The sequence below is a fragment of the Microcaecilia unicolor genome, chromosome 8 (assembly GCF_901765095.1).
Source record: "Microcaecilia unicolor chromosome 8, aMicUni1.1, whole genome shotgun sequence".
Taxonomy (NCBI): Eukaryota; Metazoa; Chordata; class Amphibia; order Gymnophiona; family Siphonopidae; genus Microcaecilia; species Microcaecilia unicolor.
Window position 1 is genome coordinate 225,900,831 of NC_044038.1, and position 25,804 is coordinate 225,926,634.

General features: G+C 45.1%; 1 protein-coding gene across 1 annotated transcript in view; it reads left to right on the forward strand.

The window, feature by feature from the left end:
* Positions 1–18,509: 18,509 nt before the first annotated feature.
* PLTP (phospholipid transfer protein) overlaps positions 18,510–25,804 on the forward strand; it is a 43,746-nt gene continuing 36,451 nt past the window's right edge. The window contains exon 1 of the mRNA XM_030211693.1: positions 18,510–18,612. The gene's annotated coding sequence lies outside the window, so the exon portion shown is untranslated. The remainder of the gene's footprint in view (positions 18,613–25,804) is intronic.

A 25,804-nucleotide genomic window follows, 5' to 3' on the forward strand; every position in this document is an offset into this window, starting at 1 on the left:
TTAAGCAGACTAAGGGAAGACAAACAAACAACGAAGCAATGTGCTTACCAGCATCCACAGCTGGAAGGGAAAGGCCAGGCAGATTGAGAGGCAGCAGACACACCTGCATAGCAATGAGGTAATTAGGTAAGATGCTGGCTTCTACAGACTCAGAATAAACAGACAAGAACCACACACACACAGGAAACAGAACAGGGAATACAGAAACAGAGCTTGACTAAACACAGAGCTTAACTATAGGAAGAGTGAAAAGCAGGGCTAGACTAAAGCAGGAGCCAAGGATAGAATCAAACAGATACAGACACCAAGGGCAGGGTGTGGCTCTACAGCCAGGCTTTCAGGAAACAAGATTCAAAAGCAAACTCACAGAAACAAAGGAAAGCATTGAAACACAAGACTCAGAGAAACACAGCACAGACCTTCAAGAGTAAAACACTTTGGAACAATCCAAGCATGGATAAGCTCTAAACAGGTAACACAAGATTAAGAGACCTCTTGCAAAGGCAACATAGGAAAGCTCCCTGGGTCCTTAGAAAGGAGTAGGCTGATGTTGTCACAAGTAGGAAAAGAAGCAGGGAGACCAAGTGGAGGAGTGGCCTAGTTGCTAGAGTACCAGTCTTGCAATCCAGAGGTGGCCGGTTCAAATCCCACTGCTGCTCCTTGTGATCTTGGGCAAGTCACTTAACCCTCCATTGCCTCAGGTAAAAACTTAGATTGCGAACCCTCCTGGGACAGAGAAATATCCAGTGTACTTGAATGTAACTCACCTTGAGCTACTACTGAAAAAGGTATGAGCAAAATGGAAATTAAAAAAAAAAAGCGAGGCTTGACTAACAGGAAGAACAACAACAGGAAATGAAGCAGGGAGACCAAAGCAAGGCTTAGCTTACAGGAAGAACAACAATAGGAAAAAAGGCAGACTGGAGAGATCACAGAGAAAACAGTAGGTCTGAACATAAGGGCATGGCCACAACCATGACAATTAGTCCAGGACAACAGAGCTAACAAACTAATAGGTTTATTATAAAAAAAAGTACAATAGTGAACAGTAAAAGTTTAAACAGAAACAGGTAAAATAAAAAGGATTGGGTGTTCAATCTAGCTGAACACTTTTACTACCTAAGTAGTATTTGGGGAGGTCAGGAAAAATAAACTGCTCGCAGGACTTGAACAGAGCCTCAGCGCAGAGGTCTACTCCCTTCACGCTCCCAACTGAGACTGAGGAGTTCTAGCACATTTTTGGGCTGAGTCTTTGGCTTCAGGGCCTATCAGGACACAGAGCATTAGCACTAATGATGTTTGACCAATGACCCTACATGTTACATTTTCCTTTTGGGGAATGTAACTAAAAAGAAAACAGACCTCTTTTACAGCTATATGCAGAGGTCAAACACCACCTGCTAGCCAACCAAGAGAAATACCCTGAAGGGAAAAAGTGTAATAGGGCAGCAATACAAATCACAAAGCATGGAAGTCCCCTATTCCGCCACAATAAGTATGAGTTTTGTTTCTTTATTTTTCCTTACCTTTTCTGTTTGTAATTTCCTTTATTCTCTATTCTGTACTTGTTAGTCTATCCTGCTTATAATCGAACGAGAAAAACGCCCAAGTTCCGACCTAAATCGGGAGATGGACGTTTATCTCACAAAAACGAATAAAGCGGTATAATCGAAAGCCGATTTTTGGACGTTTTCAACTGCACTCCGTCGCGGATGCGGACAAAGTTGATGGGGGCGTGTCAGAGGTGTGGTGAAGGCGGAACTGGGGCGTGGTTATCTGCCGAACAAAGATGGGCGCATTTCACCGATAATGGGAAAAAAGTATGCGTTTTTAGCTAGAATTTAGGACACTTTTCCTGGATCCTGTTTTTTCATGAATAAGGCCCCAAAAAGTGCCCTAAATGACCAAATGACCACTGGAGGGAATCGGGGATGACCTCCCCTGACTCCCCCAGTGGTCACTAACCCCCTCCCACCACAAAAAATTATGTTTCACAACTTTTTATTTTCACCCACCTCCCTGGCAGCAGTATGCAGGTCCCTGGAGCAGTTGTTAGGGGGTGCAGTGGACTTCAGGCAGGTGGACCCAGGCCCATCCCCCCTACCTGTTACAATTGTGCTGCTTAATGCTTATTAGTCGTCCAACCCTCCAAACCCACTGTACCCACATGTAGGTGCCCCCCTTCACCCCTTAGGGCTATAGTAATGGTGTAGACTTGTGGGCAGTGGGTTTTGAGGGGGATTTGGGGGGCTCAACACACAAGGGAAGGGTGCTATGCACCTGGGAGCTCTTTTATCTTTTTTTTTGGTTTTGTAAAAGTGCCCCCTAGGGTGCCCGGTTGATGTCCTGGCATGTGAGGGGGACCAGTGCACTACGAATCCTGGCCCCTCCCACGAACAAATGCCTTGGATTTATTCGTTTTTGAGCTGGGCGCTTTCATTTTCCATTATCGCTGAAAAACAAAAACGCCCAGCTCACACATTGTTGAATAAAACATGGGCGTCTATTTTTTCCCAAAATACGGTTCGGTCCACCCCTTTACGGACCCGTTCTTGGAGATAAACGCCCATGGAGATAGGCGTTTTCGTTCAATTATGCCCCTCTATGTATGTGTCACTTATCTGATGTCTTTTCTCGTAATCTTCTCTCTTTTTTTTTTTTCTTTTCTTTCTTTGTGTTGAGGCTCAGAGCCATCTTCGCTGTCTCCCTCTTCTTTACACTCACTCCCTAACTTTTACAACTGAACAAAAGAACCTAACTTCAGTGGATAAATGTGTTTTTCCATAGTGCATGCACTGTTATGAAGTATGTGTATTGTCTGTTTTTACTAACTATTCTCCAGAAAACAAAATATAATTTGGTTTCCCTAACTACACCACCCACCCAGGTCACACAAGATAACCCAAATACAGTTTTAATTTCAGCCAAGTGGATTTAAAAATCAAAATATGGTCAATGGCTTGTGTTTATCTCTTGCAGGCAGATGATCAAAAGCCCCGCGCTGTTCCTAACAGCGCTCTAAAATAGCGCTGGAACAGCACGGGGCACTATTAGACCTATGATCTGAGATTTTTTTTTTTTTTTTTAGTTATTTTTGTTATATTTGTACCCCGCGCTTTCCCACTCATGGCAGACTCAGTGCGGCTTACATATTGTATACAGGTACTTATTTGTACCTGGGGAAATGGAGGGTTAAGTGACTTGCCCAGAGTCACAAGGAGCTGCCTGTGCCTGAAGTGGGAATCAAACTCAGTTCCTCAGGACCAAAGTCCACCACCCTAACCACTAGGCCACTCCTCCACTCCTGCATGCAAATTTAAGCAGCGCAATTATCTCTGATTATGGGGTAGAAGTGCGGGAGAATTGTGCCTGAGCATGCTGCGCTCAGCACAATCCTCCCGCACTTGTTTCACAGGTGTGGGCTGGAGACCAATGAAAAGAGAAGGACGCCCATCTTTAAATCGGAAGATGGACGTCCTCAACTGCCCAGTTGCAGGGACGGCCAAATTTCAAGGGGGTGTCAGAGGTATAGCGACCGGGCAGTTGAGGACGTCCAAAATCTGGACGTTTCTGTGACAGGGCAGTAGAGGACAGCCAAATTTTGGACGTTTCTGCAATGGGCAGTTAAGGACGTCTTTCTCATAGAAACATCCAATTCTGGACGTCCTTAACTGCCCATTGCAGAACTGTCCAAATTTTGGACGTCCTCAACTGCCCTCGCTGGCAGGTTTGCTGTAGGGGGGAATGCATGCTGGACAGGGCTCACCATTCCTCCCCAATGATCTGCAAGCCCTAACGTCAGCTGGTGTAGGGTTTGTCGCGCCAGTGACCCAATCTTTGGCACGCTGGTCGCTGATCATTGGGGATGAATGCATTAAGTGCTGATTAGCGTGCATTTGCAAGCTACTTGCGCTAAGAGCCCTGTTTAGCATGCACTTGCATGCTACTTGCGCTAAGAGCCCTCGAGCGCATTGTTTCACGCACTCGAGGGCTCTGATCATGGGGCGGTAGCAAACGCCGGCACTAGTATGGCACTAAGCCTCTAGCGCCGTCGTTTGCTTTTGATCATCTGCCTGTTAGTGTCAACTCCAGATACATTTACAGAGCTCTGAAACATTCAATACTGCTATCCAATGATACGGGACATTCTGAAGTTACCATCATTGCCAAAATTCTTTTAGAAGAATCTGATTTATGGGGAGGAAGTGACGTCACAGGGAAGCATGGTCGCCTAGCTTCTTGGCTCCCTCACCCTCCACTGAATCATTGGGAAAAAAAGCGATCTAGCGAGAGAAAGGCATATTAAAAGCTAGCGGATTCCTCCTCTAAACATCTGATAACATGAGTAAAACCGTTTCTACGCGGAAAAAGCGGAGAAAAGCATGGCGAGTAAGGCCGCAAAGCATCGCGAATCTCCTGAGCGCGCCTCCCCGTCGGACTCGGATTCAGCGCTATCCATGTCTGAAACGCGAGCCCCTCCTCCAAAAAAAGGTATGACCGGCGAACTCCGCAAGTTTCTCTCCAATATTCAGATGGAGATTAAACATTCCAAAGACGAAATATTGGAGCGGATGGACACGCTCAGTGCCGACCTTAGGGAGCTGGGGGGCCGAATGGAGGAGGCAGAACTGAAAATAGACGAACACGCTGAAACTTTACATAAACATGCAACTCTGCTACAAGAGATGGAACATAAAAATGCGCATTTGGAGTACAAATTAGATGACATTGAGAATCGGGGAAGGCGGAACAATCTTCGCTTTCGTGGCGTCCCTGAGGGCGGCGAAATTGAAAATGTAGTGGAGATAGTGCAAAATCTTTGTTCCACCTTGCTGGGCCCTGAGGACGGAGAATCCCGGTGTGAATTGGACAGAGCACACAGAGCACTGGGGGCGCGAAAGGAGCAACAGACACGTGACATCATCGTGAAGTTCCATAAATATGAGACCAAGGAGAGGGTCTTGGCATCGGCCAGAAAGAATAAGACCTTGGAATACGGAGGAGCTCAGATCCAGGTTTATCAAGACCTGTCGCAATACACCCTCCAGTTAAGAAGGCAGATGAGACCAGCGCTGGAGATCCTGAACAAACATCAAATACAGTATAGATGGGGATTTCCCTTCTCTCTGAATTTTACGTTGAAGGGCACTAAGCATCGGGTGCAAACCCTACAGGAGGCATGGGAGGCCTTGCATGCTGCTGACCTTGTGCCTGCAAAAGCCCCTCCTGGAGCGGTGGCGCCCGCCACAAGGGCGAAACTTCAACGGTGGCAAAGAGTTCCAGAATCACCTAAGAGAAGTAAGCAGAACCGCTGAGCAGGACTGTGTAGGTTCGATGGGGAAGCAGAGACTGTGTTTTCAAAGATCTGGAGAGTGGAGGATTGTCGTGAGCGCCGGTTCTGACCGGTGGATTGTGAGGCCTGTGAGGAAACGGCCTCTAGCCATATCCTTAAGACTTATGTGAAGAAATGAATCGGTAATGACATGAATAAGATGTATATTGAATTATAAGGGACCTGGATGGGGGCTCAAGGTGGGGGAGGAGGGGGAATTAGTGACTGTTTAGATCTGTTAAGAGTGGAGGGGGGGTTGGACTCGGGGCCGGGGACTGTGTGGGAGCTGGGTAACTTCCTCGATTCCCACTTGAGGGTCATAGGCCTCTCATGTGGTGAGAATGACTGGGATGGGGGGAGGGGGGCTTCAAGGGGAAGGGGCGGGAGGGAGAAGGGGATATTGGAAGGGGAAGGGGAGGACAGGGCTGAGAACAAAGCTGATGTGGTACAGAGGGGTCATGGAAAGATGTTACAGGCTAACCCTGATTAATTAACCAGTGATGGGCACAGATTTAAAGATAATATCCTATAATGTAAAGGGGCTAAATATGCCACAGAAACGACAGAAATTTTATACAGAATTGAAACAGCTTAGGCCACATGTGGTTCTCCTGCAGGAAACACACCTGAGGGGTAGACATGAAAGACTTCTCTCCCATTCAGAGTATCCAGTGGTGTACCACGCCTCAGCAGCAGAATCTAAAAAGGGGGGAGTAGCGATATTAATCCATGGAGCAGTTGGGGCACAGGTGATTAAGGTAAAGAGGGATCCGGGAGGACGTTATATCTTTTTACATATTAGAATTGAACAGGTGGACCTAACAATTGCATCTATATATGCACCAAATACTGGTCAGGCACATTTCCTTGAGAGAGTTAGGAATTCTTTGGCCACTTTTGCACAGGGCTCCCTTGTCATTGGTGGGGATTTCAATGCTGTGATGGATTCGAAACTAGATCGTACAGGAGTCCCTAGAGCTGAGGGTCAGAAGGACTCAGCGGCATTGAGATCTCTAGCATTATCACTAGGCACATTGGACTTGTGGAGGGTGAAACATCAGAGAGAGCGGGATTATACATTTTACTCACCAGTCCACAACTCCTACTCCCGTATCGATTATATTTTTCTAGATGCCACACTAGTGGAGTGGGGACCTGCAGCGGGGATAGGTAGCATGACCATTTCGGACCATGCCCCAGTGTGGGTAACTTTGCCAAATATCAGAGCAGAGCATAAGGATAAAAGATGGTCGTTAAACTTAGGCCTACTGCAGGTAGGGGAAGCGGTGGAAGGCTATAAAAAGATGCTACAAGAATATCTTGAGTTCAATCTGGAATCAGGGTCCCCGCTTAGCACGGTGTGGGATGCGATGAAGGCTGTGTCTCGGGGTTACTTTCTGCAATTGGCTAGCAAACAATCCAAGACCCGTAAGGCACAGATATCGCGTTGTACGGAGGGCATTCGCCGGTTAGAGGCTCAACATAAGGCTAGCGGGTCTGCACGAGTCTTGCGGGAGCTTACTGCACAGCGGGAGCTACTCGATTCTATCTATTCAGAACAACTTGGTCTGTTACAAGCAAAGATAAGAGTGAGCTCGTATGAATTTGCCAATAAGGCGGGGCGTCTCCTAGCCATCAGAATGCGTCGGCAAAAAGCTGAGCGGATTATTTTAAAGGTACGTGAAGTAGGGGGGAGGGATTTAGATAAATCTGAACACATACGTAGGCGGTTTAGGGAATTCTACCAAGAATTGTACGCCCAAGAACTTAACCCCTCTCTGGACTTGGTAGACCAATATTTACAAGGCAGTGAGTTGTCCTCTTTGAGCCACCATCAGCAGGCTTTTTTAGAAGAACCAGTAACCCCCAAGGAAATTCAGGAGGCCATTCGTAGCTTGCCATCAAGTAAATCACCTGGGTTGGACGGCCTGCCTAACGAATTTTATAAGAAATTCGCCCCAGAATTAGCTCCCCTTTTAGCAGATTTGTTTAACCAGGTGGGGAGAGGGGGGCCTCTGCCGATGTCTATGATGGAGGCATGGATAGCAGTATTACCTAAACCAGGAAAAGATAAGTGCGAATGTGGATCCTATCGACCTATATCGGTCTTAAATGCGGATGTAAAAATCCTGGCCAAGGTGCTGGCTAACCGGCTGGCCCCTATCCTCCCAGTGCTTATTCACCCAGACCAGACAGGCTTTGTCTCATACAGGAAAGCGATGGACAATATTAGGAGAGTGGTGGACATCATGTATCTAGCTAAGCGAAACCAGAAGCCGCTCTGTATTTTAAGCCTCGACGTGGAGAAAGCCTTTGACCGGGTTCACTGGCCCTTTCTGCATAAGGTATTGGAAACCATGGGGTTTGGATTGCAGTTTAGGAGGTGGATTCAGGCTTTCTATGAATCCCCAAGGGCCTGTGTCCGGGTCAATGGTGGAAATTCTGAGATGTTTACGTTGTACAGAGGCACCAGACAGGGGTGCCCACTGTCACCCTTGTTGTTTGCCATGGTAATGGAACCCTTTGCAGCCCGAGTGCGCTCGGATCCTAATATCTCTGGAGTCAGAATAGCAGATAGAACCCATAAAATAGCCTTATTCGCTGACGACGTACTGATGCTGATAACACGGCCTTTAACCACCTTTCCACACCTTGAGAGCATAATAGCGGAATACTCTGCAGTATCAGGGTTTAAAGTTAACATGGCCAAATCAGAGGCCCTGAATGTGACGCTTCCTGAGGATGTGGTGGCAACTCTAAAGATCTCCACTCCATTCCGATGGGCTCATAAACAAATCAGGTATTTGGGAGTCAACCTGACTGGGGATTATTTGGAGCTCTTTAATGCCAACTATAAGGGTTTGGGTAAAATTATTGCGGAGGACCTAGAGCGTTGGGGAGAATTGGGAATATCATGGTTTGGGCGAATAGCTATTCTTAAAATGAACATACTACCACGCCTACTCTATCTTTTCCAGGTGCTGCCTGTGATGATGCCCAGGTGATTTATAGCGTCCTTACAAGATAAAATGGTGCGGTTCGTCTGGGCCGGAAAGCACCCTAGGTTGGCGAGGTCTCTGTTATACAAGGAGCGGAAGAGGGGGGGGGGGGGCTGGGGGTGCCCAATCTTGCTTGGTACTATAGAGCAGCACAAGGGAAAGCGGCACTCGAATGGCATCAGGATTATCCTGACCGTCAGTGGGTGCATATAGAACAACACTCCCTGGGCGAGAAGCCGCTGAGTGCAATTATGTGGTTACCAAAGTCTTTCAGAACTCTGGAGGAGCGAGCCTGCCCCTCTATAACTACAACACTTTATTACTGGGACAGCTTATTCCCTAAGAGACAGTGCATATTGACCCGAGAAACTCCTATAGCCTTTAATCCTCTATTCTTACCAGGTACCACTAAGGGGATATTTACTAAATGGTATGAGACAGGGGTGAGAAATTGGGGTCAAATGTTTGACGGGGACTCATTGCTGTCTTTTCAGGCCTTGAAGGATAGATATCCAGGGGTAGAGGGGGGTGAATTTGCATATCGTCAATTAGCACATTTTCTCCAGACTAAAGCGGTACGAGAAGTGATGAAACGTCAAACGCTGGAGCTGGAGGAAGTGTGCGAGGTTTGCTACCTCTCGAGGCCTAATCAGTCACCTATACCTCATCATAAGTAAGCAAACAATTCGTAGTGAGGAGCACAGGAATAGATGGGAAAAGGAACTGGGCAAGTGCTTGGAAGAGCCTGAATGGGAGAGAATAGAAAGAAGCGTGGTGAGAGTGTCGACACATGTACCCCTGCAGGAGAACGCAGTGAAAGTATTATACAGGTGGTACCTTACACCTGCCCGTTTACAGAGGATATTTCCGTCTTCCTCGGGTATGTGCTGGCGGAGATGTGGCCATAGGGGCACAATGGGGCACATATGGTGGGGTTGTATCCAAATTCGTGCATTTTGGAGAGCGGTCCACTTTAGGATGCAGAAATGGTTGGGAGGTACAATACCATGGGCCCCTGAGGTGTTTCTGTTCTCTGCTCGGATTGCAGGCTTAACAGCATGTAAACAGATCCTGGCGAAACATGTAGTGGGAACGGCAAGGGTGGTCGTAGCCTCACACTGGCGAAGGAAGGGGGTTCCCCCAATAACAAAATGGCTTCGCAAACTGAGGTATGTAAGTGAAATGGAGAGACTGATGGCTGAACGCAAAAATCAGATGGGAAAATGGAAATTGGTTTGGAACAATGTCCCCTCTGAAGATCTATCAGTATAGCATGTTGATTATCCGAATGTACCATGACTGTTAATGGTCAGCTGTGTCCTTTTGGAGGGAGGGTGGGTAGTGGGGGGGGGGATTGATAGATCGGGGGGAAGGGAAGGGGGAATAAAATGGAATAAAAGAAAAAATTTGAAGTTACGCGATGTTAATAATTGAATGATGAAACTGTTACTCACCACAGTGAAGAAACTGTTATTAGATTCTTTATACTTACAATAGAGTAGCACTTAATTGATGTTTGTGCAATGTATGTTATGTTATGTTATGTTTCATTGAACAATAAAGACTTCTTTCAAATAAAAAAAAAAGAAGAATCTGATTTATAGTGAACTGTAAAATGTTGAAACTGTTTTACAGATAGGGTTTACACTTTTTTTTTCACTCTTTCCAATGCAACATGTGTTGGGGGGGGGGGGGGCTGTGTACACAGGGGATCAAGAATGCGTGTTCATCTGTATGTCTGAAAATGTGTTGGAGAGAAAGGATGCATGAAGCTGAAAAATGAGCCAGACTGAACTAAGGGATCCATAGAAAAAAAAAAAACTTCCAAACATTTCTATGGAAGAAGCCATTTCAGTTTCTGTAGCATACAGCAGTCCACCTCCTCCCACCCCTCCCCCCAGTTTACTAAGCACGCGGCAATGCCGACACAGCTCATTCAAAATGAATGGGTAGTCTCGTGCATGTCAGTCACTAGTGTGGCTTAGTAAACGGGGGGGGGGGGGGGGGGGGGGGTTAGGGATTTGCTTCTTACAGATTACCTCTCCCTTCTTTTCTACTCTCCCATGGACCGATGCTCAAACGTTCCTGAGGTTTGTTTGTATATTAATGCAAAGGAATCCTGTATAGTAGGTGTTGAATCAAACAAGCTTAGGGGTGATTAAATGGCAACACCAGTAACTGGGAAAGAAAACCAGTGTTGGGCAGACTTCTACGGTCTGTGCCCTGAAAATGACAAGGACAAATCAAGATCAAGTATACATATGTAATATCACATCGTTCCTTATTCTATGAGTTTTTATCTTGTTGGGCAGACTGGATGGACCATACAGGTCTTTATCTGCCGTCATCTACTATGTTACTATGTTAGATGTAGGGATGGTAGAGCTAGAGGACATGAATTGAGGTTGCAGGGAGGTAGATCTAAGAGTAATGTCAGGAAATACTTCTTCACAGAGAGGGTAGTGAATGCTTGAAACGCCGTTGTAAGAGTAGAGTCAAAAATGGTGAGCGATTTTCAAAAATGCCTGGGATAGACACAGGGGATGCCTACATAGAAAAAGGATGGAAACACAACATGAGGTGTTATGTTTAGGGTTACCATATTTTGTCCCCCCAAAAGGAGGACACATGCCCCGACCCCACCACCCACCACCACGCCCCTTTCACACCCCACCCCTTTCAGGCCCTTGCTCTGTCCCCTGTCACATTTTCCCCTCCCCCCATCATACACCCCGTCACCCCCTTCCCCTTACCTTACTACTGCCCTGGTGGTCTAGTAACCTCTTCGGGGCAGGAAAGAGCCCCCTCTTTCCTGCCCAGAGCGCTGCCCTGCATGCATCCTTCCTGTTCCGGATCGCGGAGCAGATTCAAAATGGCCGCCGAGAGTTGAAGTTTCGCAAGGTCACTTCAACTCTCGGCAGTCATTTTGAATCGGTGCTGAGATCAGGAACAGGAAGGATGCATGCAGAGCAGCGCTCCGGTCAGGAAAGAGGGGGCTCTTTCCTGCCCCAAAGGCGGAAGAGGTCAATAGACCACCAGGGCAGTAGTAAGTAAGGGGAGGGGAGGCTAGCAATCTGTCCGGATTTCTGGACAAACGGGCAGGCTGGTGGGTAGGCCGTCCTATAGGACAGCCCGCCCGCCAGCCTGCCCGTTTGTCCAGAAATCCGGGCAAACGGGCAGATTGGCAAAACCCGCCCGGTTGCCCGGACATGTCCTCAAAAAGAGGACATGTCCGGGTAAATCCGGACATATGGTAACCCGAGTTACGTTAGACAAGAGTACTGGAAACTAAAGCTAATGCGGGACGGACTTCTACGGTCTGTGTCCTGCAAATGGCAAAAGACAGATGAAACTTTGGCAACTCCAGTGTTGTAGATCACTTTATTGTCATGTGCTGCCAGTGAGGATGCTGTGCAGCTCAGGGGGGAGGGGAAGACATCTTGACTGGTAAGTTGAATAGTGTCAGCAATACTTGGGGATGATAGGTGGTTATAACCAAGACTCCCCATCATGTTTGGCTGCCTATATGATTGGCATGGTAGAAACTTGACAACTGGCATCAAGCATGGGTGGCTGGGACCTGCGCATAGTGCTGGGCACAGCTCTGGCCACCTTGTTCAGCAGACTGGAAGGGCTGTGTGGGTCATCTGCCGTCATTTACTGTGTGTTATGTAAGAAAAAAACAGATTTCAATGAAATTAGGATGAACTTATTCTCATTATTATATGCGGGGTTCACCTTTTCTCAACTCTCTTCATAATCTTTGCCTGTGGGTCTGTAAACCTGTGCAGAAGTCACAGTTGACCATTAAAGAGTGTTGTAAAGAGTTAGAGCAAAGGGAGGGTTTTAGACTTTCTGTGTGTAGATTAAAATAGTGTCGTTGCTATGGTAATCCTCTTGAAAGGGTCTGTTGTTAGACTATATAATTTTCAAAACATTTAAAATACACCATCAAAGACAAGAAAACAGAGACCATATTAACTCCAAAACAAAACTATATAATTACATAAGCGTAACTTCTCTATATAGCCCAAATCAAGGAAGAGATGAGATAAGAAATAGAAATAAGCAATACATGAAAAATAGAGAGATAAACTTCGCACAAGGACATTCCAATGCCAACCAGGATGCCACCTCTGTGGGACAGCTCTTCACAAAACCATAACACTGCATCAGTGATCTTATGGTAAGAGTACTAAAAGGAAATTTTAAGACAATCCAGGAAGGTAAGGCCTTTGAAGTCAAAATGCTGAAATATTTGACACCCACCAGACAGGACTCAACAAAGATCTGGGTTTCCTAGCCCATTATAAACCATAAAATTCTACTGCTTTGTCGCCTTCTTATCAACCATCCATCTCTCCTTGTCACTCATCCACCCAGCTCTCCCTCTTTCTCACCCCTCACTACCTCTCTACCCTCATCTCCCCCTATGTCCCCGCCCGTAACCTCCGCTCACAGGACAAATCCCTCCTGTCAGTTCCCTTCTCCACCACTGCCAACTCCAGGCTCCGCTCATTCTGCCTTGCCTCACCCTTTGCCTGGAACAATCTTCCTCAACCCCTACGCCAAGCTCCCTCCCTACCCATTTTCAAATCTCTGCTTAAAACTCACCTCTTCAATGCCGCGTTCGGCACCTAACCTCTCATGAAATATAGTATTACCTACCAGACGGACTCTACACTTGTCTTTAGATTGTACACCTGTCTTTTTAGATTGTAAGCTCCTTGAGCAGGGACTGTCCTTCCATGTTAAATTGTACAGCGCTGCGTAACCCTAGTAGCGCTTTAGAAATGTTAAGTAGTAGTAGTAGTATTACATATAGCAGTGATTTAACCAGAGCTGACATTGTGATGTCATAATGCCTCATTCCACCAATGCCTAAGAGCCAACCTCATCAGTGATGTCACAATGGCTTGATTGTCCTATATTTGTCTCACTCTTATCTATTAGATTGTAAGCTCCTTTGAGCAGGGACTGTCCTTCCATGTTAAATTGTACAGCGCTGCGTAACCCTAGTAGCGCTTTAGAAATGTTAAGTAGTAGTAGTAGTACTAACCTTCCCCCCCCACACACACTCTTCCTGTGAGACTGTCATTGGAATGCTTTTGTGTTTCACCTATACATCCTGATATTTATCAACATTTGCTTGTTTCCAATCTGAAGAAGAAGGATTACCTTCAAAGCTAATCAAAAGATGTATTAAGTTAGTCCAATAAAAAGGTATTATCTTATTATCTTTTCTATGTTTTGATTTATTTTTATTTATTACCTTTTAAAAGTGGGCTAACACAGCTACCACACTACTTTACTGTACAGCTGAAACCTGAGACTCCAAAATTTTCAGTTACTTGAGCAATGTGCTCCTACTTTGCATCAGCCTATACAAATTTATCCACCACATCTTTAGAAAGTCCACATAATTGATTCACAGTAGTTTTCAAAAATATCTCTGAGTAACTACTGCTACTTGCCACGTGTCTTTCAAGAAAATATCCCTAGAAGTTAAACCTGCCAGTGGGACATCCAATACACCTAATGGCACAAGTGGTTGTAGGCAACAGGGATAACCAGGACAGGGAATAGTTAAAGGGGAAGAACCACTCTGGATAATCTTTTCTCAAGTGTTGGAGAACTAGTGGATGGCATAGGGCTGGGAGTGGAGGACCAGCCTAATGGTCAGTACAGCATGCTTTGATCCTGGCAACCTGGGTTTGATTCCCACTGTAGCTTCTTGTGACCTTGGGCAAGTCACCTAACCCTCCATTGCCCCAGGTACAAAAACTTAGATTGTGAGCACTCTAGGGACAGAGAAAATACCTGCATATAATCTGTACAGTGCAGCGTACGTCTAGTAGCACTATAGAAATGATTAATAGTAGTAGCGCTGGCCTGCCGCCTGGTCTCAAAGACGCCCCAGAACTCTGATTCAGTTGAGAAAATGTCTGAACCCAGGTGATGCAACACTGGGCCTTCAAGACTGGGACACATAAAGTTCTTTATTAATGACCCGACACGGGCCTTGTTTTGGCGCTGAACAGCGCCTGCCTCAGGGGTCTAGAAGGGTCACAGTAGGTATACTTGGAATCAGTTCAGTGCCCCAGCGTAGGAATGCAAACATGTATCGCCGTTTGCCGCAATGGCGAAGATGCTGCACAAAGGGGAGGCTCTTTACGGAGCTACATCTTCGCCATTGCGGCAAACGGCGATACATGTTTGCATTCCTACACTGGGGCACTGAACTGATTCCAAGTATACCTACTGTGAGCATTCTAGACCCCTAACACGGCCCGTGTCGGGTCATTAATAAAGAACTTTATGTGTCCCAGTCTTGAAGGCCCAGTGTTGCTTTTTCTGTTTGTATACTTCTGTGTATGCTGTATTACACTCTCTATTTGTGTTGAACCCAAGTGATCAAATTTGAACATGCTTATCCATTGGGCTACAATCCACCTTCAGTGTAGATTTAGATGGCTTCCCCTTGTTTTTCTGCTTCCCCATACTGGACTCCAAATTATTCAGACTCTTTTGCTGCTCCCCTCGTGCTCCAAAGGGGCATGTCCTGCCCCTTTGGGCTGCACTCCTAAGTCCTGGCACCACAGCAAGGGCATGCTCAAATAAACTGAGCCTTCTCCCTCCACTAACATCAGTGTGTATGTGGAGGGGGAAGGGGTTGTCCTCAGCTGTGTGAAGAGTAAGGGGCTGTCCTGTCCTGGGTAGGCCACTAGGTGGCGCTGTTCCCATAGAAATGGGGGGGGGGGAAGGTCCAGGTCATGACATTATTGAGGAGTCCACTAGGGGAGCCGGTAGGGGAATGTCCAGGTAGAGGTTGCTAGGACCAAGGAGAGTCCTGGGCTGGATCCTGCCTGGAATTAGGGGGAAGAGCCTGAAGGGGTGGAGAAGCTAATTAACCACCTTATACCTGCCTGGGTAGTGAAAGAGAAGGAAGAAGCTGGGACCTGGCAGCTTGAGGAAGAAAATCCCCTTTGAAGGTGCTGGCTAAACTCTGTGGACTTTTTGAAACTGTCTGCTGAAAAGGTGACAGCTGCACTACCAGCTGAGAAAGTCTTTAAATGAACAGTAAATGCTTTGGTTTGGCTGTTTGAACTGTGAAAGTTTGAGGCACTGCTTTGAGTATGGAAAGGGTTTAATTAGAAGACTCTAAGTAACTGCATTTTTGCTATGTTTAAGTTGAAGAAGGAATGTTTGAGTGAAAGCAGAGAAGCCATGAAGATGATGTTAAAGGGCAACTGATAAAACCTTTGCTTGTAAGAAGCCTGGTGTTGGTGAACATTTGTGAAGGAAGCTAAGCAGGGTCAACCCTGGCCAGGTCCTGGAAGGGTGACCAGTTCACAGCTGACACAGGCAAGGCTGTTGGATCTCCTCTATCCAGTGTCAAGTACAAGCTCCCTCTCTCTCATGGACTTAATCTAGTAACATAGTAGATGAGGTCCAGCCAGTCTGCTCAACAAGATAAACTCATATGGGCTACTTTTTGTATATACCTGACCTTGATTTGTATCTGCCATTTCCAGGGCACAGATCGTAGAAGTCTGCCCAGCACTAGCCCCGCCTCCCCCCACCGGCTCTGCCACCCAATCTCTGCTAAGCTGCTGAGGATCCATTCCTTCCGAACAGGACTCCTTTATGTTTATCCCACGCATTTTTGAATTCCGTTACCGTTTTCATCTCCACCACCTCCCGCGGGAGGGCATGCCAAGTATCCACCACTCCGTGAAAAAATACTTCCTGACGTTTTTCTTCAGTCTGCCCCCCTTCAACCTCATTTCATGTCTTCTCGTTCTACTGCCTTCCCAAATATGGAAAAGGTTCGTTTGCGGATTAATACCTTTCAAACGTCTGTATCATATCACCCCTGTTTCTCCTTTCCTCCAGGGTATACATGTTCAGGTCAACAAGTCTCTGCTTGTACGTCTTGTAACGCAAATCCCATACCATTCTTGTAGCTTTTCTTTGCACCGCTTCAATTCTTTTTACATCCTTAGCAAGATACGGCCTCCAAAAACTGAACACAATACTCCAGGTTGGGCCTCACCAACAACTTATACAGGGGCATCAACACCTCCTTTCTTCTGCTTGTCACACCTCTCTATTCAGCCTAGCAACCTACAGCCACCGCCTTGTCACACTGTTTCGTCGCCTTCAGATCCTCAGATACTATCACCCCAAGATTCCTCTCCCCCGTTGGTACATATCAGACTCTCACCGCCTAACACATACATCTCCTGTGGATTTCTCACCGCCTAACATATGTCTCCTGTGGATTTCTACTCCCTAAGTGCATCACTTTGCATTTCTTCGCAATTTATTTCTTATCTAGCTTTTGTGAGCTAAACTCTCCCCTTATCAAATCAAAAAATGAGCAGTAAAGGCAGAAAATGATGTAGTCTGACTATACAATGAATCACAGATTGCATTATTGTGAAGGAGGAAGAGACTAAGGAGGGTAATGTGTTAGCAGAACACAATATATTGGGAAGGGAGGTTAAAGACTGAGGAGAGTCTTATCCCCACTAATGAAGGCTCTCCTTTGTCGCTGGCCTCAATTTGAAGGTTGGTTCTGGAAGGAATGCTTATTATGAAGCTTCAGCTTTTTTCAGTGTGTACCTGTGTTACCAGTGATAATACTCTGTGGCCTCAGAGATGGAGGGAATCACAGAGACATGCTTATGGCTAGTCAAAACATTTTCCAGTTTGACTATACTGTGCATTTGCATACTGATTTTAGAGTCTGTATTCGAGCAGTAGACCATGATGTGTAATTATAAATATGCAGCCACTTTCCACCTCAAGTACTTGCAGCTAATTTTCAAAGAGAAACCATCCAGGTACCAGCAACACAGACATGGAACGGAAGCAACATAGCACATGTCAGGAGTGGGATGCAAACGATGAAGGGCCAAGTACAGAGAGCCATTATGGAGCATTATTTGTATAAGTCAGTAGGAGCTGGAAAGTAACTCCATATATATAAAACTTAATTGTTCACTTGTAGGACCAGTCTTGCATACTGTACATTTTAAAATCAAATGTATGCATGCTGTTTTAAATATGACCACCAGAGCATCTCTTTTTTACCTGTGTTGTATCAGAGAACAGTTTTTCGACAGGGGTAACAAAATTGAAAATGTGCATTTCACAGTTCACACATATTGTACTGGCCTTTCTCTTCCCCAAGACTGCTTCATAGTACCATCCATTATCCTTTCCTTTAATGTTTTCATGCATTACACCAATGGTCTGTAATACCTCACACTACCACTATCTGCTTTTGTCTCGCCTAGAATGTAAACTGCACTGAACCCTGGAAAGGGAAATGGGACTTGATATACCGCCTTTCTGTGGTATTTTGCAACTACATTCAAAGCGGTTTACATATATACAGGTACTTATTTTGTACCTGGGGGCAATGGAGGGTTAAGTGACTTGCCCAGAGCCACAAGGAGCTGCAGTGGGAATCGAACTCAGTTCCCCAGGATCAAAGTCCACTGCACTAACCACTAGGCTACTCCTCCACTAGCAACATTCCATGTAGAAGCCTGCCCTTGCGGATGCGGCCGTGCAGGCTTCTGTTTCTGTGAGTCTGACGTCTTGCGCACATGTGCAGGACGTCAGACTCACAGAAACAGAAGCCTGCGCAGCCGCGTTGCTGATCTGCAAGGGCAGGCTTCTACATGGAATGTTGCTAGTGGAATAGCAACATTCCATGTAGAATCTCAAATAGTAGCAACAGAATCTCAACATTCCATTTAGAATCTCAAATAGGGAAAGGGAACTGGGACTTGATACACCACCTTTCTGAGGTTTTTGCAACTACATTCAAAGCGGTTTACATATATTCAGGTACTTGTTTTGTACCAGTGGCAATGGAGGGTTAAGTGACTTGCCCAGAGTCACAAGGAGCTGCACTAACCACTAGGCTACTCCACTCTAAGGGGATATTAGTGGTATACAAGAATTGAATTGAATCTTACAGAGAACAATTTTGTTTGCTAATTTGTGTTCACATGTGTCTTTCTATGAATCTTTGTATTTATACACTTGAATACATGACCAGAGCTATGCATCCTAGTAACCAGTTGCAGCTGCAATCAGTCTCCGCCCACTCCGGGGGGGTGGGGGGGGCAGCACGCATACAAAGCCAGTGCAGTTAAAAGCCTTCCCTTGAAGTTCTTGGATGGAGCCAGTTTTCTCCTCTCGACTCAGCTAAGGGTAAATTTACAGTCTAAAGACAGGGGGAAAAAAGACCAAGAACTAAAGGTAAGTGAAGCAGATTTTTAAAGAGGAAAATCCCTGTCATGCTTCAAGTTTAATTAGCCAGATTATTGCCAACTGCTTCCTAAAGTAACTAAAATAGCATTAGTATTGGGAATGCATTTTAATCAGTGTGCTATGATGACAATCAGATTTAGAAAAATCTATTGTGTACAGCTGAATTTTAGAAGTAGCAAGAGAAAATGTGATTTGCCCGAAACGTCACAGAGGCAGAAGAGTTATGAACTCCTGTCCCATGACCTCCTGAATCAGCCCAATTCTTTTCTTACCTCTAGAATGGATTACATTCTGTCTTATACTGACATCTAATTAGTTTCCATTGTACACAGAGAGAGAGACTCCAATTTTTACTTACAGAGGAAACACAGCATATAGAAAATGTTGCTTTCATGGGGGGGGGGGGGGGGGGGGAGATAACAGACCAGAATGCTTCTTTAGACTACAAACTCTGGCTAAAATTAAACTATTAGGAGTCAACGGAGCTTTCTCTGTTGTGCAACAGTTTCCAGTAATATCAGTGGCCCCATTGGTTGTCTTTGGTCCTCCGTATACTTCTCTTTGTTTCATCCACCCTTCCTTCCTTTTTTTTTTGCCCAGCTCTTCTGCTTGAGTTGTCTGGCTTTCTTAGGAACCTAAATCCATTGCTTCTTCCATCTCTTCCCCCCCCCCCCTAGTGATCAGCTTTGAACTAGGGGATACACCATGAGCCAGTAATCTGTTCAAATACTTAGAATTCCACAGCAGAGGCGATACAATGGTCTCAGTCCTACTCAGCCCATGGGAAATGCTGGAGGTTTCAACAAATTCTACTGGCATGCACATAACAGTTGGATCAAAGGATTTTCTCCCTTCATTCCATGCCTGTGCCAAAATCATTTGCTTAATCCAAAGTTACTTCTTGTAAACGAAATAATTAGAATTCTAAACAGATGAAAGAACTGTGGGTCATTCACTTCTAATTAATCTCTGAATGGAGCAGGAGTAGAGAGGGTAGTAGAGGATACCCTTGCTAGCCAGTAGTAAGGGTGTTTCTGGTTGCTTTCATATAGTCGAGGATAGGGTCTGTTAGAACTGATAGTGCTTAGAAAATTGAGGGGTTCTTGTGCCTTTAAAAGGCAACACTCCCTTTTATGGTGCAGGTCCAGCAAAATGGGTAAGGGGCTTCTCTAAGGCAGAATGTAGGTAAAATGAGACCTCCCTGGTGTCAGCAGGAGGTAGTCCCACCAGATGAGATTGTGTTATTTGAGGTTGATGGTATGTTACTTTGGTGTCTGATGTGGTCCTGGAATTGTAGTGTTTGTGATTTCTGAATTAGTAATAATTAGTTGGCTTGCATCAAGTAAGGCATGTACAAAAAACGATAGTTGGAGGCTTTATCCCTTGTTTATTAACTCTGAGTGCAGCCTCTTGGCTGGGACAGAAGCAGCAAATAGAGGCTTAGAAAATGTGGATGAAAAGAATCTACTTTGCAGTTTAATGACTTGGAGTCCGGACAATGGTTTCCATGGAGGGAGCAGTTCAAACATGCACAGCCCAGTATGTTGCAGCCATCCAGCTCTGAGTGAGGGAAGGATGGGTAGAGCCATTGGGGAAATATTAGGAAGGAGCTGAATGATGCTATAAGACTTCACCTGTGCTTAAGTAGTATACTATGCCATACTTTTGTATTGTTAATTGAATATTTCTACTGCTGTAATGGTCTATTGGCTTATGTTCAATTTATTCTTACTGTACACCACCTTGAGTGAATTCTTTCAAAAAGACGGTAAATAAATAAAAGTGAGTCAGCAAGAGGGGAGGGACTGGATGGGCATATCAACATTCAAATCCCAGCAGAGCTGTAACTAGGCATTGTAGTACCAAAGGCTAAAATGTATGCCTCATCCTGCCCCCGATTTCTCCTTCCCCTCTACCTTTATCCCCAGTCTTCTTTTGCTCTCTACCATCATCCCTTAGTGCAAGTGGTAGAAGAAAGTAGCACTCTTCTTGGCTCTTGTGTGGGGAAAAGACCACAAGACAAAAATACATTTTTAGAACACAAATCCTGCTTGCATTTAGCTCTTTTTTTTTTTTTTTTTTTTTTTAATTGCCCCCCCCCCCCCCCAATGGGACTTTGCACCATGAGCAGGGCTGACTCAATCATTAGGGAAGACTAGGTGGTAGCCCAAGATGGCAGCTGTAGTCAAAGCAAATAGGGCATGATATATATACAAAAGTTTGATGTTTAAAAGTATGATAGTAACATGGTAGATGACGGCAGAAAGACCTGTATGGTCCATCCAGTCTGCCCAATAAGATAACTCATATGTGCTACTTTTTATTTGTACCTGTCCTCTTCAGGGCACAGACCATATAAGTCTACCCCGCACTATCCCCGCCTCCCACCAACTGGCTCTGGCACAGACCGTATAAGTCTGCCCATCACTACCCCCTCCTCCCAACTACCAGCTCTGGCACAGACCGTATAAGTCTGCCCATCACTATCCCCTCCTCCGAACCACCAGTCCCGCCTCCCCCCACCGGCTCTGCTACCCAATCTCTGCTAAGCTCCTGAGGATCCATTTCTTCTGAACAGGATTCCTTTATGTTTATCCCACGCATGTTTGAATTCCGTTACCGTTATTTTTTTAGGATTGTGGTGGGATGATCATGATTGTTGAGTTTAATTATCAAAATCTTGAGCAGTGGCTAGGATTCTGAAAGTTATTTGAAGGAAGCTGTAAGGCTGAAGATTTTTCTAGGGCAAGGGTCCTCAAATCCAGTCCTCGGTGTCCACAACCCAGCCTGGTTTTGGGGATTTCCACATTAAATATATATGAGATCTATTTGCATACAATGGAAGCAGTGAATGCAAACAGATCTCGTATACATTTTCATTGTGGAAATCCTGAAAACCAGGCTGGGTTGTGAACATTGAGGACTCCTAGGGTTGTACCCTTGTACTGGGCAGCTGCCCTTCTCACCACCTCCCCTAGCTTATGGACAGAAGCTCAGGATACAGGGTTGGAGAGATCTGGAATTTGAGAACCAGAAAAGATAAAAAGGTCAGTGTATGAAGCTGACTTTGAATAAAGAACCCACCAAAAACAAGAGAAACGATTTTCTATTTTACAAATCTCTTTCACAGCCTCCAGAGTCTTCAATATAAAAGTAGAACACTTCAGGCCTTTCGTCTTGTAAAACTCGTTTTTATCTAACTCATTTCAAAGCACTTCACTTAATTTCAGGTTGGGAAGTTTTAGTTCTTAAACCTTTGTGAAAGAGACTTCAGCCTATCTGAGCCACAAGATAAATGCCTAACATGCTTTCTGGGAGTGAATAATGTTAAAAAGTAGCAATACATCACCTAAATACCTAGAACTATACACCTTTACGAGTTACTTGTTTTATGGTATGGAGTCTCCTCATTTATCTCCACTAGAGTTGCACGGGGACAGAAATTTCACCCATCCCCAATGGAATCTAAGCCATACAGAGCTGTACCCGCTAAGATCCATTCCATCCCCATAATTAATCTCCACCATACCCGCAGGCGTAGATTGGTATTATTTTCTTGCTCACCGCCTTCTGTTTCCTCGCAACCTCAACAGCCTCCTGTGGTTTTTTTGGATGATATTCACTATTCAACCAATGAGCATTCAAACTTCAAAGCCTCATTCTGGTGCTCCAACTGCCTCTCTGGGCATTCCAAGCCTCATTCTGGAGTCACAAGAGTCACGCCTGCAGAAATCCCACAGCACTGCCGCCATTCCTGCGGGAATCCCATGGTAACTTCCATCCCTGTGGGAATCCTGCAGGATTCCTGCACTCCCCAATCCCATGAAGTGCTCTAATCTCCACTTGGACCATTCTTTCATTTCCGATTTCAATAACTTTATTGGGGTGATAAATTTTTTATGTTTGTTAAAAGTAGTACATGAAAGGAAAGGGGATGGGACTTGATATACTGCCTTTCTGTGGTTACAGTCAAAGCAGTTTATATATTGCATACAGGTGCTTATTTTATACCTGGGGCAGTGGAGGGTTATGTGACATGCCCAGAGTCTCAAGGAGCTGCAGTGGGAATCAAACCTAGTTCTCAGACTGCTGCACAAACCATTAGTTTACTCCCACTCCTGGGAATAATTTTGTAAACTATTGGGCCTAGGCAAGAAGTGGGTGGGCACCAAATGTTCTTCCCCCCCCCCCCCCCCCCCCACGCCAAAAATATATCTCAGCTGGTAGGAAAATGTTTCTCTCTACCTTGGTAGTCTGCAGCAGGCATAGGCTGAAAACTGAGCATGTGCAGGTGCCGTTATCTTGGAGAGTAGCATTTTCGTTACCATCAGGGAGAAGTCTTCAGCTGGCAGAGCTTGGGATCCCTACCAGCTACCACTAAACATGTGCTACTGTTGGGTGGGCCTGAACCCTAAGTGGGTGGGCCCCGGCCCACCCAGGCCCACCTGTGGCTACGCCACTGATTTCAGCATGGAAAACATTTTATGCTCCAAAATGGCTCTTTCTAAAATTGCCTGGAGAGGTTGTGTGTAAACTTAGGCATAAGTTTCTCCATCTTGAGCAGACACTTCATGAAATATGCACAATGAACCATTCCTTGCTTGGTGATGAGTTACAAAGATACTTTCTTGCTATAGCTGTTGTTTCTTCCGCTTCCCTCAGAATTATACGGCATTTTTTTAGTAAGATGTCTTTAGTTTTCTCTGTTTAGGGAAATGCCATCTCTGCTATCTTTTTGTATTTTGCACAGTCTCACTTCTTTCCCTCTCCTCCCTCTCTGTTCTCTACATTCGTTATCTCTTTCTCCTGTCTCGTGGCTCCAAGTTCATTGTGACTTCAGCAGCATTAACCAAGCAACTTAGAATATCCCAGAATCAAATGTTCCTTCTTTGTCTTTGTTGAATCAGCACCTTCCCTCCCTCTGGGGTTGTAGATAAGGAGCTGTATTCCAAAAAAAAAAAAAAAAATAGCTCAGTGAGGGTCCTTGGGCAACACAACAAGCCATTTGTCAGCATTTGTCCACCCTCCTCCCAGTGCCTGCCTGAGTTTAGGCAGTCCGGTGAAGTTGGTCCCAGGAGGGCAGTCAGGGAGTCTTTATCTTGCATTGAGATTCTGGAAGAAAGGCAAGTGGAGTATTTCATTGTGTGCTCACTCTTGTCTGGCTCTGATTCCTCATAGCCACATGATTTTGCTGCAGTGCTGAAAGAGCAATAGGAATGTGTTGACCACAGCTTTCACACACTTTTGTCCTCTTTTGTTGACACACTGTAATTCTATTCTGCTTTATTTTCATTTCCCCTTCTCTGATTCCTTCAGCTTTTTTCTGTTTCTTCTCTCCCTTAGACTTTTCCCCCCTCATCTTTCTTGCTAACTGCATGTATCTTTGTGCTTTCCTCTCTTGACTCTATACAGCTTGTGACTCTATGCAGCAAGCTGTGCAGATGCGTTAAGCTACAACACACAGATGCTAAGAAATGTTTACTCTTGATGCAGTAGCTAATGGCATTCAAAATACTGCAGTGTTACAGTGTGTGCTGTCAGAAAAGACAGCACACCCCATATCACCACCATAATATGGAGTCCCTTTGCTACATCATAAATAAAATGTATCCTTTCATTTCAGTATGCGAGTGGGGATTGACTCATGCACTGACAGGAAAGGAAACTTTTTTTTTTTTTTTTTTAATGTCAGCCATACGCCTTGATCACCTCTAGACTCCCTTGACACTTCTGATCCCCCTTCAGACTCCCCTGAGTTTTCAGGTGCCACCATTCTGGAAGATGGCAGCACTGGAGGAAGGAATCAGTGGGCATTGTTCCTTCCTCCCAACATTTAGATGTAGGTAGGGGAGACAGGTGAATCTTGGGGGGGGGGGGGGGGGGGGGGGAGGGGAGGGCTTAATTTTGACCACAAACGATATAAGCTGCTAAATCAGAATAGTATTTCAGAGATGCAATGAACATCTTTTCATGTAACTGTACTGATCTCTCATGAGAAACTATAATTGTATCTGTACTTGGTAAGTGAATAAAATTGGCTTTCTCATATGCATGCAGCTTTGGTTTCTTTTACCCCTCCCAGTTGAGACTGGCTGGTTCGTGCTAATTTGGGAAGGGATACAAGCAGCCTAAAAACACCACTGGGAGTTGTTGGTTTTTTTTTTAATGGGGTCAGGGGGAGAGGATTCTGGGGACCTACTTAAGTCACAAGAGACTCTTTGGGGTAAGGAGCAGAAGGTCAGTAGGCCCATCTGGGCTATCAGGATCTTGGATGAACTGAGATGAAGTGCTGCATTTCACCTCAGATCACCTTCTGCATCTTTACTGCAACCCAGAGCTAGTATACAGATTCAGTGCTAGAGAGAGAAAACTGCACTAGATTTAGTGCAGATTTTTATATTGGGAGTACTTCTTATTCAGTGATTTTTCACATGTTTTTTCATGCCCACTGCTCTCCCTAAAGGTGCTGATTTTCCTGGGCAAAAATTTCTTATTCCATCAGTAGTAAATTGCTATTCTAAAGGATGGTGCAGCTTGCGTCTTCAATTCCTCTCAATTTTAATTGGTGTTATCGTATCTCTATTACTTTGGGTGTGTTGACAGTTGTCCTGTGCTTCCTTCTTCCTCCCTGGACTTCCTTTTCATTCTGTCTCATCTCTTTGCTTGTTATCTTTAACAAAGTAAAATCTGAGGATCAGTCGGTCAAAGTGAGAGAGGGTTATGTATTACTTTAGCAGCACATGCAAAATTGTGTTGTTGCCCATAAAGCTATGGAACAGTTAGGAATCGTTTGCCAATGTTTATAAAATCTTAAACATCCTGTGTGCTTTCTAGGAAACATCTGAAGACATATCTTTTGGGAAAAAAAATCTGAAATGATTGTTGTCCTTCCGAGTGTATCGTAAAGTCCTGCGTGTTGCAAGCTGCTTTGGACCTAATGTAGGGGATTTAGCCAGTTCGTCTAATCTAGTCTGATCATTTCTGTCTGAATTTGAAAAAAAGTCAAGTTTTGCTACCCAGCTGAAAGAGAAAAGCTTATCTGTTTAAAATGGAAAACTGAAGGAGGATGTGGTGAATTTTAGGAGCGAGAGAAATGAAAGGGAGAAGCACATAGTTTTACTGAATGTGTACGAATGCATACTGTGATTAGACTCAGCATGCAATGGAGGTAGTATCCTTG